At 43.0% G+C, this 22,532-nt stretch overlaps 1 long non-coding RNA gene across 1 annotated transcript in view; it reads left to right on the top strand.

The window, feature by feature from the left end:
- The window catches only part of LOC147708868 (uncharacterized), a 601,827-nt gene that overhangs the window by 457,227 nt on the left and 122,068 nt on the right, over positions 1-22,532 (top strand). The gene's annotated exons all lie outside the window — the stretch shown is intronic.

Raw genomic sequence — 22,532 nt, 5'->3', positions numbered from 1 at the left:
CAAGATGAAGATATGTCTGTGCTTATCTCTGGTGGGACATCCGGGCTTTATGCTCATCTGCCCGGAGTTTGCAATGGATCCTTCTTATCACCAGTATACAATGTAGGCTATTTCTAAAGATCTGTGTGGTTTTGAGTGTACACTTCTGATGCCCTTCTCTAAACATGCATATGCCTTGAAGTGCAGTAGGCTGGCAGACCTGTATGCAAACAGCTAGTGTAGTCAGATTTTGACAAGACAATTGATGCCCCTTTTCCAGAAAAAGTGGCATAGGTTTGGCTAACTACGGATGATGCACTGGCTACATTTCTAGTCAGCAGGCAAGCCAATATCGGTTTTATAGTATTTTTTTTCTTTTTTTTTTCTTATAGCTTGCCCAAGCAGCTGTAAGGCTATTCTGACCATTAAAGCCCTATACCCACGTTATTGGCCCTATGATAGCAGAAGGATCCAAATGTGTCCAGGAAAGTGGGAGTGGTTGAAGTCACCAGGGCACTGAGCAGATTCCCCATCTGCAATTTGCTTTAAAGTATCATGAAATATTAATTTGACTTGAACGTATAACTCAAGCCTGCAAAAAACACATTTGTATAGAGCTCATCTTGTCTTCTGTATGTCATTTGTTAACCCTATACATTTTAAAGCATTTATTGGTAGAGCTATGCCCCAAATTGTTAAAGAGTTGCAATTTCCTATGACATTTCTTCAGACAGCCTCAGAAGACTCCCTCGATTTAACTTCTAACAAAAGGCAGTCAATACGGAGCCTGATCATGAGATTTATATCAATACTGTCGGTGTCACCTATGAAGCTTACGGGATGACTCAATGCTGACAGGAGCTGAACACAAAGCTTTTAATAAAAGTAGGGTCAGAGAAAAGTCATGTGACACTCAACATTGACAGGTCAGTGGCTGCTATGCAAACTCTATAAAAGACATGGGGGGGACAGTTGCTTTTGGTGGTCAGACAGAAAAGAACATAAACTTGCAAATAACCAGTGAATTAATTTAATGTAAGGACGGTCAAAAAGCCCTCGACTGAACTCAGAACGTGTTGGGAAACGTCTGCTTTTGCAATTGTAGAAAGTTGCCTGTATGGGGGGGGGGCGCTCAGGGGCGGGGAGGGTGGGACAATATTACCTCTGTAAAAACTCAATAAAGAGAATTAAAAAAAAATGGAAACGTCTCAGAGGAAATGTTCTTATCCACAATTATGTTATAAATGTTATAGAGATTTCTAGAGTGCTTGGTCACCATAAAAGGAATCCTGATTATGGACAAGGCATCTCTAAATGGTTAAAGGATGAATTATTGACCGGGCTTTGAAAGTCTTAAATTTGCTCCCGTTCAACTGTTTCGAGCCTTTGCAGCACAATTGTGACTAACACGAGAAACCTTAAGTATCCCATAAGTACTCTAGAAATGTTTTCCAGTCTGAGATGTACAAGTCTACTCTTTCAGATAAAATATATGCATGAAGAATTTCCTCTAGATTACAAATGTGGCATGCATAACTTTAATCAGTGTCAGCTGGTAATTTTAGCATGGAGGGCTATGGGTGGGCCATACATGCTCACAGATACACACTCACTCACACCAATAACAGTCAACACAAAGCCTGATCATGAGATTTATAACAATACTGTTTGTGTCACATATGAAAATTATGCGCACGCACACACATCCATTCACACAATCTCACTCCTAAAAATTCATACATATACACACGTAGGCACGCCAGCACCAAACTTATAAAAACATTACACTTATCTCCTGCAGTTCTCGGGGATGGAAGCCTCGGAGGCCCCAGGAGGGTTGGGACTGCCACCTTCCCTCATTGGCTGACATAAGGGGAGACAGCAGCACCTACCTCGTCACAAAGTGGGATTGGTTCCGTCAAAACTGCTGACCCCACCCTTCTCTCTTACTAGGAGCAAGCGCTCGACCCTGGGCACTGCAGGTCTTCAAAGTGAAGCACCCAGGTCTGAGCCTATCAATAATGCTGCCCCCCCGTGAGAGGGAGGACCTCGAGGTACTTTTCCAGGCTATGGAGGTTACACCCACAGGAGCTGTGATACCTTCAGCCTGGCAAAGTTCCACGCAGGCAGCTGGGAGCCTGCGTATTTATGGCAGGTCTAAATCCTGGCTGACTGACATGAACAAGAACAGTTTTTTTCAGGCTGTCTTTTGCTCACCTTGACAGACGCTCTTCTCATAGCGAAACACGTGTGGGGGCGTGGCCCCTTCACCCATTAGGATAGGCTGCAGCTGACTTTAATTCATTTTTTCATGGTGAAAATATCTTACCCCATAAAGGATTCCCTCCTCCTGGGATATTCACGTTTATATCTTATATACATTTCAGTTATTGTTCTTTATGTGAGTGGCTGTGTCTTATTCTTGTTTGTGATATGAATGACGTCATATCATGCAGGCATAATTCTCAAAGCATTTTCCGTAAGTGATCATGTGTTTATACTGGAAATACACAAATAAATTATACTGATGCCTGGAATGAGAGCATCTACTGTGGTATGCAGAATATGTAACAACAACTCGCATCAAATGAATGCACTGCTAACATTTGAATTGAGTTCCACAGCTAGGTAAATCAAGGTTGATTTGTCTTGTTTTTAGTGAATGAATGATGCATTTGACAAGCACACTGGTGCAACGAATGTGGCTCTCGGGGTGCTTAAATGAGAAAATCTCTCAAATGGAGCGCCAGCAGCTAACACTTGAAGCATAACTCTTGCCAAGAAATATATAGTTTATCACAGAACTAATCCTCGCTCCACTAGGATTTAGCTTGTGTTTATGTGTCCTATTGAGCATTATTGCTTGTATTAGATGAAGATAACAAAATAACCTGACAAACAGAAAGGACATCTTTTTAGAAATAGCCTTTGATTTTGTTTTCTGAATAGGTATCAAAATAAAAAAGGAAAATCTCATAAAAATGAAATATTAAACCTTTAATAAACAATTGAAATTTTTTGCTGCACCAAGGCTGTTCTGGGATATTTAAATATTTTTGAAAATATATTTTTATTGGAATGTTAACGTGTATTCACAGCGCTTAAATTCTGTTTAAATAATATAGTTCGAAAGGAAAAGGCCTTGATCTAGGCGTGTAGGTTTGCTTGTGCATAGATATGTGTGTATGTGTAGTTGACACAAAATATAAATTGTTTTTTTTCATATGCAAATGTACTAATAGCATTTTTAATTCCGTCAGAAAGATACGGATGTTGTATTCCTAGTTCTGACTTCAAGAGGATATGCTGGCAGCATTTCACATATGATGATATTTAATTCTGCCAGGTTTATTTGTCTGAAAGGTGTCAGCCGAATAACCAGGATTTTGATGAGATGCTTTCAATAGTGCTCAAAATCTCTCATTAGCACTGCCTTGCATACCTCAGAATTATGAAATAAAGCTTATCTCTTTTGCACATTAAAAGCATGTGATTTTTTTCAAAACGTTTCTTGGTATTTATAGACTTAATGCCAGTATATTTCACTCACTCATACATTCACTGAGACACCTAATCACTTACTTATAGAATCAGCCACACATCCACTGAACCATGCTTGAGAGGTATCTTTTGCTTACTTGCTTGAGACTAGTTGCACTTCATCAGTAAAAGTGGTAGGTTCGTTGATCCATCGTCGCCATAAATAATGCAGTAATCAGGTCCCACGCAAAGATTATGTAAAGATGTTTATTTGTAGATAAGTAGATAAGATGGTAAAGCAACCCCACCAGGAGCATCCAGCATGATGCTCAGCCCAATGTCAACTGTAGACCTCAGCCCACAGAATCCCAACATTCTCTTGTGCATCATAGCTGCAACATTCTACAAGCTGGAGTGGTAGTGGAGAAAGGATGTATAGCATATAAACAAGATGCAAGACTACTACACCTTCCATTCAGGCACTTATACACCCACTGTTCACCAATACACCTTGGTATATATATTTAACAGGCATAAACATTTTTAAAACACTCACAGTCACTGGATGATGCCATGAGTGATGTAGTTTGAGATGTCATATGTGATGTCATGGTCACTGACCATGTCATGAGTGATGTAATATGTGAGGTCATAAGCAGGGCATTACAGGGGCATGAGTTATAGTTAGCTCACTAACTATAATGAATGAATGTCACTTGGTTGTGTGCAAGTGAATTCTGTGCCTAACAGTAACGTTCCTGTAATCTTTTGTTTTTTCAGGGCTCTGCTTTGAGTCGTACTTTATTCAAAATTTAGATTCAACCTTTAGCGGCAGTGGCTAAGGACAGGGGCCTAACTGTGGTCTCCTATGCGGATGACACGCAGTTAGTGGTCACGTTATCTGATAACTCAGGATGCTATCAAATTTAAAAATGACTTGATGGCCATCACAGATTAGATGACATCCAAGTGCCTACAATTGAATGCCAATAAATCTGAGATCCTCCTCGTTGGCAAAAATGCTCACCTGTGGAGTAAATACTGGTGGCTGTCCACCCTAGGTTCCCCGCCTGCTCCTAAACAGACTGTAAAAAATCTGGACCTATTGGTCGCCTCTGCGTTGACCTACCAGACACAAACAAAGGTGGTAGCCGGAGTCTGCTTTGGACTCCTACGTGGTCTCAAACCAGTGCTTTGATCCTTCAATGCTAACACCCGCCAGGTTATCATACAGGCTACTATACTATCAAGACTGGATTACACCAGCTCTCTGAGCCTAGGGGTCGATAAAGCAGAGATACATTGCTGCCAAAGGGCACAAAACGCTGCCGTCCGGATGTTCTACGGCCTGCCCTTAACCTGCTCTACTTCTAGCTTTCTGCGCAGGTTGCACTGGCTCCCGGTGAAAGAAAGAATCAATTTCAAAGTCCTGTGCATTTCTCATAGAATCCTGAATGACCATGTCCCTGATATTTTAGCTGATCTTCTCACACCCTACACACCCAACAGCCAGCTGTGCTCAACATTTGGGGTGCGTTCCCTGGGTTAGATAAGCCTGGGCTGTTCTTTTCTTGCCCTAGCTCCTAAACTTTGGGATGCCCTCCCTGCTAACATCAGAAACATCAAGAACATGTGTCCTTTCGAAAGACTATGAAAACCTATCTCTTCCCGAAATAACTTGCTCCCCTCTTCCAAGGTTTTCTCTGTTTTACTGTTTGCTTTGGGATCAGCGCTGGGACATGCCTTCCCTGGGGAAGTTACGCTCTTTAAAAATCAACAGCATAACATAACATAGCATAACATAGCATAACATATGCTCTAAAGTTTACTTTTGCTATTTTTATCGATATATATATATATATATATATATAGATATATATCGATTCACCATCAATCCTCCATGACGTGCTTCCTCCCACCGAATTGATGCAGACATTTGAAATATGCTCCAAACAGAATTTATTGATGTTCCATGAATTCCATTTACGTGTTTCAGCCACTGCCCACGGCCTTGATCACACACTATATATATAACCCTGAAAGGGTTTTGTTTTGATTGTATGTTTTTAAATCCAGGTTTTTCTACATTTTTGCAGTGATATAATGTCTTCTGTATTTTGAGTAGTAATAATGTTTTAACTGATATTGAGAAGTACGGCGTTTCTAAACATGGAATGATGTTACAGTACTTAGTCTGAGTACTTCCCCTTTTCCTTCCAACCCCCCGCGTTTCTTACCTGGAGAACCATCTAATGATCGTAGGTAAACACGATCTTTCTTCTCTGTGGAAATGTATGTGACTCTCACAGATATAGGGGTATTTCAGGATGCTTTTCTAAGATCTGAACACATGGCACAAGTACACTTCTTTGTCTGTAGGAGCAGCTGTCTCCGTCGACGTTTGAAGTGCTCTTATTACTATTGCTCACAGCTTCCTGTTTTATATGAATTAAACATGCACGTTCATCTATGATTATGTCATGCAGATGTGAAACGTGTACTTGAAACACTCCTTCGGTACAAGGGCCTCCGTGTTGTATGACAGACAGTATACAAATGGTGTCTCGGTCTGCTCTGTGAAATATATTCTATTCTCTTTGGTACTGGCATAAAAAATGGAGAATATCAAAATCACTCAATGCAGATGCTGTTTTCTACATGGAGTACTAGCTTTACAACTTAGCTCTGCCATTTACAGCTTTCTGCTGTCAGAACACATTTTAACTCCCCATCTTTTCCCTTCCCATGCTGCAGATCGCTGGCAGGCAGCAAGAAAATAAGTGGTTGGAGACCTCTCCTCTATGTCAGAACAGGGGGTTGGAGCTTCCCCTTCATTATTTCAGGTGTGCTTTTTAAAAGCCCTACAGATATTCCATGGTGTCGACTTATACTTTTAACAGATTTCCAACAAACAGTGATTCACAGAAATGAACAGTGGGACCTCCGGAAATGATGCAAGTTGTAGTGTTTGATGGGTGCCATTGCTCCACAACATATATGCCTGTCAATGTCTGCACGGTGGACTATCTGCTGGATTAAATAGGGAAACATATTATTATTTTTTCTGCACTGGGAAAATATATTTCCTGGTGGAGAAATCCATTCACCTTGTCCTCCCTTAAAACTTTTCTTTTGGTGTTGGAGCATCTTATTAAGCAGTAAGCCTACAAGTGATTCTAAAAACTGTCGGTTAAATCTGTGGATACACTTGTGGTTGTTTCCACTTCCCTCATGGCCTTTCATCTCTACTCCCCAGGCAACACCATTCTTCACACCCCTACCCTTGAATTTACTCCTATTTTCCGTGCAAGTAAGTTGAATCTTCAAGCGTCTACACGTCCTAATCCTTGCTTTAAGTCTTGCTTCTTTCTATCATAAAAGCAGCTAATAGGGGACAATTCTTTGTTGCTGCAATTTGTTTTCTTATACTTTACTGGTTTTCGAAATGTGCCTACTTATTAAAGTGTGTTTCTTCTGCCTTAGCCATTTTAACTTGTCTAGCTTTTGGCATAATGCATATTTAAAAATCGATTGATAGATTTACATTACCAATCATGGATCTGTTCTCAGTAAGAATATTGAGTTCATTACCACCACTAGTCAAATCACTTATTGCATCCCTAGTAGCACTAGAAGGTAACTGCAAGCTGCCCTGAAAACTATGCACAATGTAAGAATATCAAAGGATGCAGGAGAATACCATAGCTACATGTCATCATAACCCGAGTAATCTTCCTTCTGAAGCTATAAGCTGATTTCTGTGTGGTAAACCCTGTTGGTGGAAATAATAACAGAAATCTCCTTATTCTGCTACACTAAGCGATCTACACATCAAGAATATATACCTTGTGGTGTTAATTACACCATTTTAGCCAAAACAAAAGACCAAGGGCCTGATTTAGATCTCTGCGGACGGGTTACTCCGTCACAAAGAGCTGCTTGCCTCAGCCTGCGATAGGGAGTCTTGCTATGGGTGTTACAGCAGGTGTTCCCACGTAACGGCCAAGGAATTTGACACATTCCTAGATTTACGACATTTCATAAACCTGGAAATGTGTCAAAATCCTATGCCTAACCAGGGGTGGTGTTGGGGAGGTGCAACAAGGAGATATACCTTTATTTCTCCTTGTTTTTCCCCCTCTCTATGAGTGCTGCATTCAGCAGAACAAATAGAAAGAGGAAATCACCAGCATTAATTGTTTTTGTGCCGGAAGGTGTCTCTTACTGCACACAAAAAATGCATGAGTGCCTGTTTTGGCGCATGGCAGCAAAGAAGAAAAAGTTTATTGTTTAGTTAATTAAAACCATAACAATTTAAGGTTAATAACAAATGCGAGAAAGACCAATATTGTAGCAAAATACATTAAAAAAGAATTAAACATACAATCTCTTCATCTCTTCATGATGTTTCCTAAAAAATCATTGTTAATAAAATGGCATGGCAGCAATTTGTGCACCAGCGCAGGGGGAAAGGACAGGAATGCGCTGTATCTGATAAGACACATTCCTGCCCTTTTCTTTTGCCATAAGGCAGTGCAGCAGGAAGGCTTGTGGTGCTACCCTGCGGCAAAACCTAGTAAATGTGGCCCTCAATGCACTCAAACCACAGATAGCGTAGCACATAATTTCTACTTGGGAACCAAAGCAGATACAGCCAACACATAAGGAGTTCTAAGGGCCATTGATTGCACAGAGTCATCAAGAAGACACATAGAAAAACATGTCAACAATATAATATACAATAGCCTCGACATCCATTTTGGAAATGATGTTAAAACTCTGCTTCACCATCTATGCAAACAGCCTCCTGTGTTTAGGAATGATGCAGCCATTGTTGATGCCAGTCACTTGTTAGCAGAATTAGAAGGCCAAGATGTGGGGTGTTACTACTACTAGATGAGTAGCTCTAGACACTAAAACACAACACAGCTCCTCTACACAATAGTCGCAGCACTCATGGTATTAAAAGAATACATTCAGAAATTAGGCACAATTGAGCAGACTGTCAGGTTGCTCCAGCAATGGTTTACGTGACTCGATAGGACTGTATGTAGGAGACAGGTAAAGTCAGTTGCTCCATAACTGTCTTATGCTGCACAAAATGGCCATCAAGAAAAAATATAATACCCTAAATGACTATGAAAAACTCCTTCCAAGGTGAACTTGGATGAATACCATTGAGTTGGGTAACGATAAACATGTTATTCAGTCGTGGCACTGGAGTAAAAGCATGTTGGCATCAACTTTAAAATTGGTTTGGAAGAGCAGTGTGTTTTTGTGTCTTTATGTGTGTGCAATAACAGGCATATGGGGTGATCTGGGTCTACAGTTCTGTAAATTATTCTGAGAGGTTTATGTATTGATGTGTCACTGAACTGTTAAAACAGGCACTTTGTTGTCTTTTTTGCCCTTTCTGTGTGCACAGCATGAAACTAGTATGTGAGTTTGGTAAATTTGTGCAGGTGTTTTTGTCTTCATACCAATATTTGGCGAAATTCTTTTTAAAATTTTCAAAAACAGCTGAACAGAATAGCATTAAATTTGTCATGAGGGTAGACCCCTGTTCATTCTACTCAAACAATCAGTTCAGTAGATTTTGGGAGAATAAAGTTAAAAAGGTACTTTACGAGGGAAAGAAGAGTTTCGATTTTGGAGATAGTTGGACCACTAATTCACTGATCTATAATGAGTTTAGTAATCCACGGAGGACTTATGAATTTGTTTTTAAAAATAAACATACACAATTGGCTACCTTTCAAAGAAAAGTTTCTGTTGATCTGTCATTCTACAATATGGTGCACTGAGCACCATGTTGGGAATACAGAAAAAAGAGCATTTGTCGGCCCATGTGTAGGGACCTAAATGCAGCCCCAAGCAATGGTATTATTATCAAAAAATGCTATGTAGGATTTCCAAATCCTATATTGGATTTTAAAGTCCTGCCGGCCCTCCTGAAATAAGATATTTAATGCACTATTGCTGCACTTGGCCAATGTCCACACGTGGGGGTTGGCCAATACAGCAGGATTGAAACATAGCCTCACCTCAATCGAGATCCTGTGTCCAAGCCAAAAGCTGTACATGGCCGAAGGCAGGGCACAGCTGGCATTGGCCATCTGCAAGGGATGGATGCAGGGACCATCCAGGGACCAGGCCCTACGGACAATCTTGCTGTGCATAAATGACAGCTGTGCACAACAATGGTTTACGACCCATGGAGGGTAGAGTGCAGGGCCTAGGCATTTTCCTGGCCTTTGGACCTGCCCCTGCACACACGGCCAAAGGATATGTGAAGCAATGATTGGAAGCCCTTGGAAGGCTGCAGGTAGCGTATGATATGGGGCTAGTCTTGGACTAAACCCAACTGTGCAAGGTCAAAGATGGTGCAATGCGGCGGTTGGCTAGCTGCAGAGGTTAGGGTGCAGAGCCTGGATGACAGGCCTTTGGCCAGCAAAGGCCTTGCGTAACAGGAGATTTGGGCGTTCGCAGAGAGGGTTGGCCGTCCACATAATGCTGGGTGCTGGGCCATGCAAGAGTCCTGGCACTGTGTCCAAAACAGTGCCGGGGTAAACTCTGTTGAGGGCCCTCAGCAGTTGGCATTTCAAGGACCCCCTCGCAAATTATCTCCTAATTCCCAATGCACTGCAATTGCCAGAAGATGAGCTTTTAAGAGACAAACTGTTATGTGAATATGATCTCTGTGGTTTATGTGCTTGACGTTATTAATGGGTACATTACATTAATAGAGTATTTTCGCTAAAGAGGCTTTAATGTAAAGTTTTTGTTTCTTTGAGTTGATTCATTTTCTTTTATGTTTAGGAAACAATATATAAGAAAACTTGATTGTAATTTCTTTTCAAGATCAAATTAATATTATTTTGATCCATTGTTGCAGAGCCCTTAAATGGAGTGGTGCCCATAGGCCAGTGCCTACTTTGTCTATTTCGTAAACCGGAACTGGTCCAAAGGGTGTATGGGAGAACTTGTGCATCCTATACAATGATTATGACCTTGCAATAATTATACCAATAAATAACAACACATAAAAGTTAAATAGAAATGAACAACAATACATAATCAAACCAATTAATGATACTACATCATTCTTAGGGGCATATTTACAAGGAGCTATTGCGGAATTACCTGCACTATATCGCAGCCAAAGTCGTGATAAATTTACCCCACCATTCACAAGCTGGTGCTAACAGCCCACAGCACCACTTTTCCACAACGGCAGCCGCAAAAAACATTACCACAGAGGACCCCCGCAATTATCGCTAATGAGATGCAGAGAAGGCATTCACGTGACAAAAGCTGCGACAACACCACACCTCAACATTCACAACAACCAGAAAGATTGGCAATAAGAACACAAGAAACACGATAAAGTGCGTTAGCAGCAGGAATTTTACACCTGCCCTGACCTGGTGTAAACTTGGATGGCAGCCTGCACTACAATAGGGAGCCCAGCCCAGAACCCTACCAGAAGAACAACAGATGCCATGGAGCTACTGATTATGCCCACGGACACCCAAGAGGGCCACAACACCCACAGCCACCACACCAAGCACCCCCCCCCCCCACCCCGGGCCCCCCAGGCAAAGACCTGCTACTCCAGCAACACCTAAACATGTACCAAATATTCCACCTGATGTCACACAATCACAACTGGTGACATGCATCTGTCGGTCAGAAATGACCATCACGCATACACTATTGAAGCTAATAATTAAACTTTATGGAAGCAACACAGTAAACATATTAAGACGCATGGCGGCTCCCCTCGATGCATTCCATAGGTCACAGCCTGCAAGACCAAAAACATGATGAGAAGGAGTGTCCTGTGCACATCAAAGGACAGAGAGAGAGCGAAGGAGAGAGAGGGAAGAAGAGAGAGATAGAAAAGAATAGCGAGAGAGAGATAGAGAGAGAAGAGAGAGAGAAGAAGAGAGGGGGAGAGAGAGAGAGAGAGAGAGAGAGAGAAAGAGAGCGAGAGAGAGAGAAGAAGAGAGAGAGAGGGCAGGGGAGAGAGAGAGAAGAAGGGAGAGAGAGAGAGAAGAAGAGAGAGAGAGAGAAGAAGAGAGGGGGAGATAGAGAAGAAGAGAGAGTGAGAGAAGAGAGAGAGAGAGCGAGAGCGAGAGAAGAAGAGAGAGAGAGAGAGAGAGAGATAAGAGAGGGAGAGAGAGAGAGAAGACGAAAGAGAGAGAGAGAGAGGAGAGAGAGAAGAAGAGAGAGAGAGAGAAAGAGAAGAAGAGAGAGAGAGAGAGAAAGAAGAAAAAAGGGGGAGAGAGAGAGAGAGAGAGCCGACCCTGCACACCCAGGGCACACTGCTCACCTGCTGCCATCAGTGTGTCTCCAAACACTTGCCGGTACTTAGAGATGCACACCAGGTCACACATCTGAGACAGAGCCGTCTACTGAAACAGAGTCAAGAGACATGACTGGCACAGTACACACACTTGCACAAGACAGCATCACCCGCTCCCCCTGCACAACCAGCCGGAGGCATCCCAGTACCTCCCGCCGCACATCAGAGCATGCCCGCCCATGCACACACGGGTTTCACTGCTCACCTTCTGCCAATGGTGTGAAGACTGCAGGTCCCACCATGTACCGCTGCAAGCCACAAGGCTGGGACCCGCAGACATGGCACCCCCGCACCATGCATCCACGCTGCACTGGCCACCTGGTGCTTGGACCATATTACACCATGGCATGGTAGGAACCAGGGAACCCGGCAACATCGCAGCGTGCACAACCGCTCAGCCCAATGGGTGTCGCTAACTCTGTGACCCCGGAAGCGGGCCCACGTAGCGGTAGGCCCGCGCAGGATGCTGGCATGGCCTACACTGTGGTCATGCAAGACACACAAATCCTGGGCAGTCCGGACCGCCAGGACGAGCCATCATTGCAGGCTGCACACCTGCTCAGCAGCTCAAGGTGCCAACGACTCAGTGCACCTTAAGTCACCGTCCCGTGGTGGGGTGCCTGTGCCGGCCGCAATGTAGCGTCTGCCACAAACCCTGTCCAAACCCAGTCAGCATCCCGTGTCAGGAAACCTGTGCAGGCCGCTCCACAGCGTCTGCCACAAACCCTGTCCAACCCCAGTAAGCGTACCATGGCGGGGTCCCTGTGCAGTCCGCACCGCAGCAACTGCCACAAACCCTGTGCAAACCCAGTTCAGGCCACATGGTGGTAGGCCCGTGCCAGCCGCAAGGCCTCGGGTCTGCCATCCAGTCACCACTGGCAAAGGGGTATGTTACATCGTCTGCCCTATATATTTGCAGGGTCACATGGCCTGTGACGCCTGTGCCGGGTGGGTGTGGTGTGTTTGTGCAAACCTGCCCTCAGGGAGTGGCTGTGACATGCTGACAACTAGACCAGTGACCTGCACAACACCAGCGAGTACGCCTGCGACAGGTAGCAACGAGGCCCCCCCGGGAGGGTCAGCGGAGTGGTTTGGCCTGGCAGATCACTTTTATGGTGGTTTTTCCCACCTGCCAGGTGTGTGTTGCAGGCCTGGTGCTACTTATCGCTGGTTTCCTCATAGCGCTTGGGCCCATCGCAGGTTTTTTGGTGTTGTGGTTTGTGTTATTGTCTCCATCGCGGTGGTTGTATCGTGGATATTGTCCACGTTTTCGGCAGACTATCGCATGCTACCGCCGTGTTGTGAATTCCACTTTGTCACAGGTTTATTTTCCCACGATGGACCGTGAGGTTGAAAGTTTTGTTACGCTACGCTTGCAGTACTTATCACACTTTCTTGTGAATATACCATTTAGTCGTTTGTCAGACTGATAAGGCTAGTGTGAAAAGTACTCTAATTTCTAATATGATTTACATTTGTAATTGAATCTGTTTCATTAAGAGTGAAGTTGTAAGCATTGTAATTAATTTGATGTGCCAGTTATAGTTTGCATGGCTGTTATGCGGGTTATGGATTGTGCTCTTTGCCTTAACTTACGATTTTCAGTGGTTTTTCCATTTTAATTCGTAACCAAAAATGCATTTCATTGAGGTTTTAGGTGCTTTTTATGTAATATGCATGTATAAAGGCAGATACCAGATGGAACGCTATGCCAAAAGAGTTATGAAAGTGTAATACAAATGAAGTAACAAGGAATCTAAATTAGGATAACCAATATGTTTATTACAAAGGGTGTAAAGAATGGATGGTGATGTTATCTGTGCTTGTTTCTCTTTAATAGTTGGCAGTGATGGCTAAAGCAATGCAACAATACAAAAGCGATTGACAGAAAAGCATGGCCCAATATTTTGAAGTTTCTGAGAGGAACATGTCAGTACATCACTTTATCTTTTTGTATAATCACATAAAATGACCAACCATATGCAAATCAGTCTTGACTGTGCCATTAATAGAGAGTCTATTCCACATTGGTAGACCACATCCTCTCTGTCCCCCACATGCATCAATCTAGGATTTTGCATTTCTTAAATAGCGAAAATTAAGGAATCGCTATTTAGGAAATGCAAAATGCTATGCATCAAGAAATCCTAAAAGTTTTTAGGATTTCTTAATTTTCGGAAATTGCGATTCCTTAATTGCGAAGTGCAATTAAGGAATGGCATTACATTGATTCCTATGGGCCTAGAGGCCCATAGGAATCAATGTAGTCAATTGGAAGGCAGTAGCAAATTGCGAGTGGCACTTAGAAAATTTCATGGGTGCAGGGGGGGGTCCAAAGGACCCCCCCCTGCACCCCTGAAATGCATTTGAAAGTGCATGTTTCACACACACATGTCCTAAGGACATGTGTGTCTGTAACTGGACAGTTTTAAAAAAGCATTTTTAAGCATTTTTAAACAATTTCGCAAATTACCACGAGGTTGAACCTCGTGGTAATTTGCACTTCCAATTTGAATAATCGCAATTTTTTTTTAAATGATGCATAGCTTTTAAGGAATCGCAAATTTGCAATTCCTTAAAAGCAATCGCATTTTTGGAATTCGGTAAAAATACCGAATTACTCAAAAATGCTTGATGCATCCCAAACACATATTTAGGAAGTGCAAACGGCCGAATTTAACGATTCGCACCGTTTGCACTTCCTAAATAGGTTGATGCATGTGCCCCTGTATGAGAAAACAAGAACATTACTACAAATGTACGTTGGTGTGTCTCAATTCGTGTACTGGATAATGCATGACAAACAACCACCGAAAGGTTCAGTGAACAAAAGAAACTGAGCGCTTTTTTCAAAAGCATAAAACATAAAAATCATTCAAGCAGCAATGCGATGTTTGACTTGAACAAATCTGGCCAGGACTGTTTTGTTCCATTTTAAAATGTGAAATATGGAACTTTCTTACAAAATGCCTTGAATACTTTTATCCCAGACAAAACAGACAGAGAAGCTGAAACCCGCGCCAAGCTAAACAGTGATAATCCACAAACTAAACCTACCGAGTGAGGAGGTGCAGTGTGCTCAGTACTCGTCCATTTCGATTCAGATCGCACTGCCTGTTTTTGTAGAGAATGTTCCTCCATTTTATTTCCATTTCGCAAAGCAAAGCGGCCATGTCTTCTGCATAGCTAGAGATGTCTATAAAGTCAATTCCACTGTAATAAAAAACAAATACAAATTCGAGATGAACTATTGACATGCATATCCGAAACTGACGAAAATATTTTCTCAGTGCGATAATCCTAGAAGGACCAGGCATCAGTTAATATAGTGTTTCGCTTCCTCTCCGGCAGTCCAATTAATTTTTAATGCAGCTTTCATAGTTGAACGATATCTGATTTTGAAATTACAAACAAGCATTTCCCAATAGAAGCAGATAATTTATAGATTTTTAAGAGCTGGCAAAATAAGCTACATGTTTGTTTGTACAGAACACTAAAATTGAGAATTTAACCATTGGCTTCACTTTCAAGGTGTGGGGGCATCACAAATAAGTGGTGAAGCGGTGCCAGCTTACGTTGAGATGATCCGCATAGGCCACACCTGTAAAGAAAAAGATAATCATCCAGTGCATGCACTAGAAGCTCCTTGGCTCCTTTTAAACCCTTGCAATACAAAAGGGGATGATGGACAAGTAATTAAGTACATTTTTATTGTATATAGTTAATTAAAACCTTTACAATATTGTTCATATAAAAGAAGCAACTTGTACTTTAAAATTAAAGTATTCAAACTAAAGATACATTAAAATAGAGAAACTTTCTAAAATGTCTGTGTACATAGTGATTTTTCAGTTGTATTTGCACTTCGCACAGTCGGAATCGGACATTTGCCGTCCTTTACCTCAGTGTTCGTGATTAGCTGAAGTGCCTTTTGGCAAAATCTAGTGGCCCTACAAGCTGTCTGCAGTTTGTAGCTTTTCAGGGCCAGCATGATGGCCGGGCGGCATGATCTAAATTGAGAAAGTCGAAAAACATGAAGTAGGTAATAACGTCTCAAATTTGTTAAAGATGGACAAATACATAATATGTGCATCAAGGATTCTTCCATTTCCCCACATAGTCTACAAGAGGGTGTCGGCCATGTTTGCTTCCATGCAGGTGTGTGATTTTTTAATATGGCGGTTCCCAGCCGTAATTTTAAAAGTATTTTTTGAGCAGCTGGGGATATATGGTTGACTAAATATGGTTGTGGCTCCGGCTTCCCATATGTGGCCAACACAGTCCATCCATGTTTTTTGTTTGCTGTGGCAGCTTTATCTGCTGTCCATGATATTTGCTTTGCTGCTGCGTTAGTCTCTTTTTTGAACGCCACAAATGATTGATTTGTGTTCCATGCCTTTTCCATATTAAGGCTCGAGACGGCGTTCTCCCATACCATTTTCCATGAGTTTTTTGTCTTTTTCTGGTTGCTTATCTCAGTCCAGCAATGGCCCATAAGGGTGTCCTTTCAGCAGCTCTTAATTTCCAGCATGTTTTTAATATGGCTGCTTGTCTGATTTGGTGCTGGTTTAGTAGACCGAATTCCAAGCGGATCTGGGATTGAGATACGAACCTCTGAATATGAAAGATGTATTTGAACAACTCTGATTGTTGTGTGTTCAAAAAGTTAGCATCTTTTCCCTTGTACAACTCTGAAATTTTGCAGATATTATCTTCAACAAATGCGAATTGGGTGGACAATTAATTTTTCTTTTTAACAAATTTAGGGCGAAGCGTAGTTTGATAGCCTGTGCCTTTCTGTAAGACTGATGACCTTTCAGCGACCACCTAGCATCGACTACAACTCCCAAATATTTGTACGTGAAGGTCTGCTCTAATGTGTTGCCTGCAATTTGCTATTTAAAGGATTTCCTCCCTGGCCGAGTGGAAAAACAGACAATCTTCGTTTTCTTAAAATTAATTTGGAGCCCTTGTGCACAGATGTAATCGTTGAGCTTTGTGATGGAACGTTGAAGGCCCAACGGGGTCTGACTGCAGAGTACGATATCATCTGCGTACTGTATGCTCCTGATTTTGTGGTTGGCTAGCTTTGGTGGATCACTTTCTATTTCCGCAATGCACTTGTCCAGGTCCGCTGTGAAAATATTAAAGAGTGCTGGTGCCAATACACAGCCCTGTTTGAGGCCAACATGGTTGAAGATTTTACCTGTCGTTCTATCGCTGTTGGCTAGTTTTATTCTAACCCAGGTATTCAAGTATAGGTTTATAATGGCCAACAGCAGCTTTGTTGTTATTCCCCAGTTGGCCATCTTTCGCCATAGTGCCTCCCTCGGAACTGTGTCGAACGCTGCTTTGAGGTCTACAAAGCATGTGTACAGTTTCGCTGAGTTTTCCCTACTTTTTTCCACCATGAGATTTAGCGCCAGCAGGTTGCATGATGTACTGGTTCCTGGCCTGAATCCTGTCTGCGTAATCGGCAGAATCTTATTCGCACTCACCTAATCTTCCAGGTCCCTCAGAAGATTCGAGGCATAGATTTTGGCCTCGACATCTATGAGTGCAATAAGGCGGTAATTGAGCCTGCCTTAAAAATAGGATGTAAAATGCTACCTCTCCATGACTCGGGAATGCTTCCGGTTTGAAGTACATCATTATATAGTGGGGTGAGGTGTTCTGCCCAAAACTGTTGGTCTTGTTTGAACAAACCGTTCGGTAGGCCATTTGGGCCTGGGGCGCCTTTGGACCTCAAGTTTTTAAGGACCATTGCTACCTGGGATGGCGTTATCCAGTTTCCATATGATTGTGGCTCCAATTCTTCGGAATTTATTAGTAGCGAAGTCTGCTGGTCAGTGCACCATGCCGGGCAAATCAAACACTCACCCCCAGTCAACTGATCTAGGTTTAATCCATCACCATTCTTTAGCTCACTCAGCCACCCCAGTTCAAACATGGCCATATGCAAATCAGTCTGACCCTGTGCCTTATGGGAACAGTCCAGCCCGAACTGCCAAGCCATCTTGAATCCAGTGGCCAAGTGAGCAAGGGCCTCACGTCTGAGCATACCCTGCCAACTTAGGACGATCAAAGCGATACAAAAGGGGATGATGGACGGAGCGTTTGAGCAAATCAAACAATCATCCCCAGTCAACTGATCTGGGTTTAATCCATCACCATTCTTTAGCTCACTCAGTCACCCCAGTTCAGACATGGCCATATGCAAATCAGTCTGACCCTGTGCCTCATGGGAACAGTCCAGCCCGAACTGCCAAGCCATCTTGAATCCAGTGGCCAAGTGAGCAAGGAACTCACGTCTGAGCATACCCTGCCAACTTAGGGCGAACAAAGCGATACAAAAGGGGATGATGGACGGAGCGTTTGAGCAAATCAAACACTCACCCCCAGTTAACTGATCTGGGTTTAATCCATCACCATTCTTTAGCTCACTCAGCCACCCCAGTTCAGACATGGCCATATGCAAATCAGTCTGACCCTGTGCCTCATGGGAACAGTCCAGCCTGAACTGCCAAGCCATGTCCTCCCTGGACCAGAAACAAGCATCCTGGGACCGGTTTCGGATTCATAATCCTCATCAGCCAGGCTATCTTGAATCCAGTGGCCAAGTGAGCAAGGGACTCACGTCTGAGCATACCCTGCCAATTTAGGGCGAACAAAGCGATACAAAAGGGGATGATGGACGGAGCGTTTGAGCAAATCAAACACTCACCCCCAGTCAACTGATCTGGGTTTAATCCATCACCATTCTTTAGCTCACTCAGCCACCCTAGTTCAGACATGGCCATATGCAAATCAGTCTGACCCTGTGCCTCATGGGAGCAGTCCAGCCTGAACTGCCAAGCCATGTCCTCCCTGGACCGGAAACAAGCATCCTGGGACCGGTTTCGGATTCATAATCCTCATCAGCCAGGCTATCTTGAATCCAGTGGCCAAGTGAGCAAGGGACTCACGTCTGAGCATACCCTGCCAATTTAGGGCGAACAAAGCGATACAAAAGGGGATGATGGACGGAGCGTTTGAGCAAATCAAACACTCACTCCCAGTCAACTGATCTGGGTTTAATCCATCACCATTCTTTAGCTCACTCAGCCACCCCAGTTCAGACATGGCCATATGCAAATCAGTCTGACCCTGTGCCTCATGGGAACAGTCCAGCCCGAATTGCCAAGCCATGTCTTCCCTGGACAGGAAACAAGCATCCTGGGACCGGTTTAGGATTCATAATCCTCATCAGCCAGGCTATCTTGAATCCAGTGGCCAAGTGAGCAAGGGACTCACGTCTGAGCATACCCTGCCGTCTTAGGGCAAACAAAGCTATTTAAATCCTTGCCAGCATCCGCCATTGGCCAATTGCTGCACTTGGGAGGTAGTGCAGGTGTTGGCTGTTGGCCGATGGCCACACTGTAGTGGTTTAAATTTAGTACAAATTGATCTTCTCAGAGGGACTCCTCAGTTCAGCTGTAGAGTAGGAAGGTATAAAATAGTGACATTGACATAATCAAGTTACATTTGGTGAGGAGTCATGCTATGCTGTGGAACTAGGAAGAAGGGTAGGAGGAATGTATAGGGAAACATGCAAGAATAAAACAAACCTAAACACTTAGATTAAAGTCATACATTTTTATCAGAGAGAAAGTCCCTCTTAGGAAATGGAACCCTCACTACCATTGGTGGCAAACTTCATCACTGGGTTCCCTCCTCATTTGGAGTAGGTGTACCATCAGTCAGACAAGTTCACCAGGAGCACTTGACACAAGCACATACATTTATAAGGCCACCTGGGAGGGAAAAATATTTTTCCAGTATTGAGTGGGATCTGTTTTGTGATTTAAATTACTTGAAAACTATAGTCACTAAAACCGAATATGACTCGTTATTTCGCATACCATTACTTCACAGCTTTTTACTACGAAGTTTTTACATAGCAAATACCACTACTACGCAACATTTTAGTTTGCATTCCTTTACTATGCAAATGTTAATTTATGCAAACTAAAAACTTGCTTAGTAATTAAAACAGACAGTTACCCCAACATTACACTAAATACTGAATACAAATACACTACCCTACACATAACAAGCCCTAAAACAATACCCAAACCCCCAAACACTACACTACCCTACACTACTCAAACATGACTACACTACCCTAAATTACTTCCCCCTGGATGACCCTCCCCCCTGCCCCATCCTACTCCCTACACTCAAACACTACCCTGCACAACACCACAAAACTACCCTAAACCCTAAAACACTACTCTACACTACACAACACCACAACACTACCCTAAACCCCAAAACACTACCCCCTACACAACCCTCGCCCGACTCCAGTCCTGTCCCTACACCCAAACACTACCCTGCACGACACTCCAACACTACCCTAAACTCTAAAACACTACCCTACACTACACTAACACCACAACACTACCCTAAACCCTAAAACACTACCCCCAGCATGACTCTGCCACTACCCGCAGTCCATTCCCTACACTGAAACACTACACTGCACAACCCCCGACACTACCATAAAGCCTAAACACTACCCTACACTATACAAACATGACATCACTACCCTAAAACCTAAAACACGACCCCTTGCATGACCCTGCCCCGACCCCCAGTCTGTTTCATACACTAAAACACTACCTTGCACAGCCCCCAACACTACCCTAAACCCAAAACACTACCCTACCCTACACAAAAACCACATCACTACCCTAAACCCTAAACCACTAACCCCAGCACGACCCTGCCCCTACCCCAAGTCCATTCCCTACACCCAAACACTATCCTGCACGACCCCCCTACACTACCCTAAACCCTAAAACGCTACCTTACACTGCACAAACCTCACATCACTACCCTAAACCCTAAAACACTACCCCCAGCACGACCCTGCTCCCACCCCCAGTCTGGTCCCTACACTGAAACGCTACCCTGCACTACCCCCTGACACTACCCTAAATGCTAAAACACTACCCTACACTACACTTACACCACAAACTACCCTAAACCCTAACACATTACCTCCAGCACGGCCCTTGCCCCTACCCCCAGTCCCTCCTCCCAAACACTACCCTTCATGACCCCCAACGCTACCCTAAACTCAAATACAACTACACTGCCCTAAAACCTAAAAAAAAACTACCCCCTGCACGACTCTCCCCCCTAGGACAACGCCCCCGCCTTGCCTCTCCTGACGACATCCTTGTAGGTGAGGAACCCGATGCACTGCTCCCTGTCACCTCCCCCTGCCAATGCCTCCATAATTGTCATCACGCACATCCGAGTCATCCGACTTTTTCCGGGTCATCCGACTTCATCTGGGTCATCCGATTTCAGGCAGGGAGAAAACCCGCAACCAGTGGTGAGTGACTAGTGCATGCATTTTTACAATGCATGCGATGTAACGACTTGCTTAGTAAAGGCTACGCGTAGTTACATCTCATGCGTTGTAACGCATGCTAAGTAATGCTATGCGGACTAAAGCCTCCGTAGTAATGGGTGATTACCACTAAAACCATGTAGACAACTTTGCTGGCTAATTCCTCTTACTGTTATTTAGAGTAAATAAATACCATTTCTAAAAGTGTACCTCAAGTTGTTTTTACTTCACACGATTGTCCCACACCTGTCTTGAAAATGCCTCTTGTGTATTAGTTTATAGTAAATAGGCTTTACACATGTATCTCTAGAGCACAATGTTCACAATCAATGGTGATATGCCTCTTTCTGCTGGTTTGTAAATTAATACATTTTCAAGTTGTGCTTTTCAGTTGATTTACCTCCCAAAATTCAAATGTGTATTTTTAGTAAGGTGCTAACTTGTTATTTTCTCTGTTATTCATTTTTCTATTTTCACTTCATTACAATCACTTCAGCTTTTAGTGAAAAATACTTTCTGCCCGTCTCCCTGTATTTTGCCTTTACTCTTCCCATTAGTCTCTTTGAATAACTGGTCTCTTTAGATGCCCTCTCCAGATGTCAAAGAAGCAGCCTTATCTTGGGAGCGTTATTTCCTCACAAAATTTGGGCCCACACTTCAAATAGTCCACGATCTAAACAAACTCTGAATTGCTTGAAAATTGAGGTATTTCAGAGTTTGCCGGAATCATTCAGGGACTCTTTTTGATGCAATATCACATACTGGTGACAGAAGAAATCTGTATTTTTCAAGAGAACGTAAATTTTAATGATTTAAAAATGCAGATTCTGGCACATTTTTCCCAGCACAAATATTGGCTGCATGAATGTCAAATGAGAACAAAACCACTCAGCTTTGGATCATTGTAGGAACATGGAAAAAGTTAAATGATTACTTTATCGATAAATTATGCATACAAATTGGTAATCAACGATTTGCCTGCATTTTCGAATCTGAATTGTCATACTGTTTCTTTGTCTTAAGTGGTGGATAAGACAACATTTCCCCACAACTGGTTATACAAGTATTGGCAAAGCCAATTGCTGTTGGCTTTAGAATGAAGGCGCAGAGCAGTTGTGTTTGGTAATGTTAACTTGATTTTCCATCCTTCAATGGCTAAAGCATTCTAATATGGTTGCCTGACCATACATATGTGTGAAGACAAAAAGGTGGCCTTCTTGACATGTTTTTTTTATCATGACAAAAGATATTCCAAGATGGCCGTCGGCCCATCGCTCCATCATCAGCACACATGGGCTGACA

Source organism: Lissotriton vulgaris, chromosome 6 (genome assembly GCF_964263255.1).
Source record: "Lissotriton vulgaris chromosome 6, aLisVul1.2, whole genome shotgun sequence".
Classification (NCBI taxonomy): domain Eukaryota; kingdom Metazoa; phylum Chordata; class Amphibia; order Caudata; family Salamandridae; genus Lissotriton; species Lissotriton vulgaris.
The sequence above is the reverse complement of the archived record's forward strand: the minus strand, read 5'-3'. Positions and strand labels throughout refer to the sequence as shown.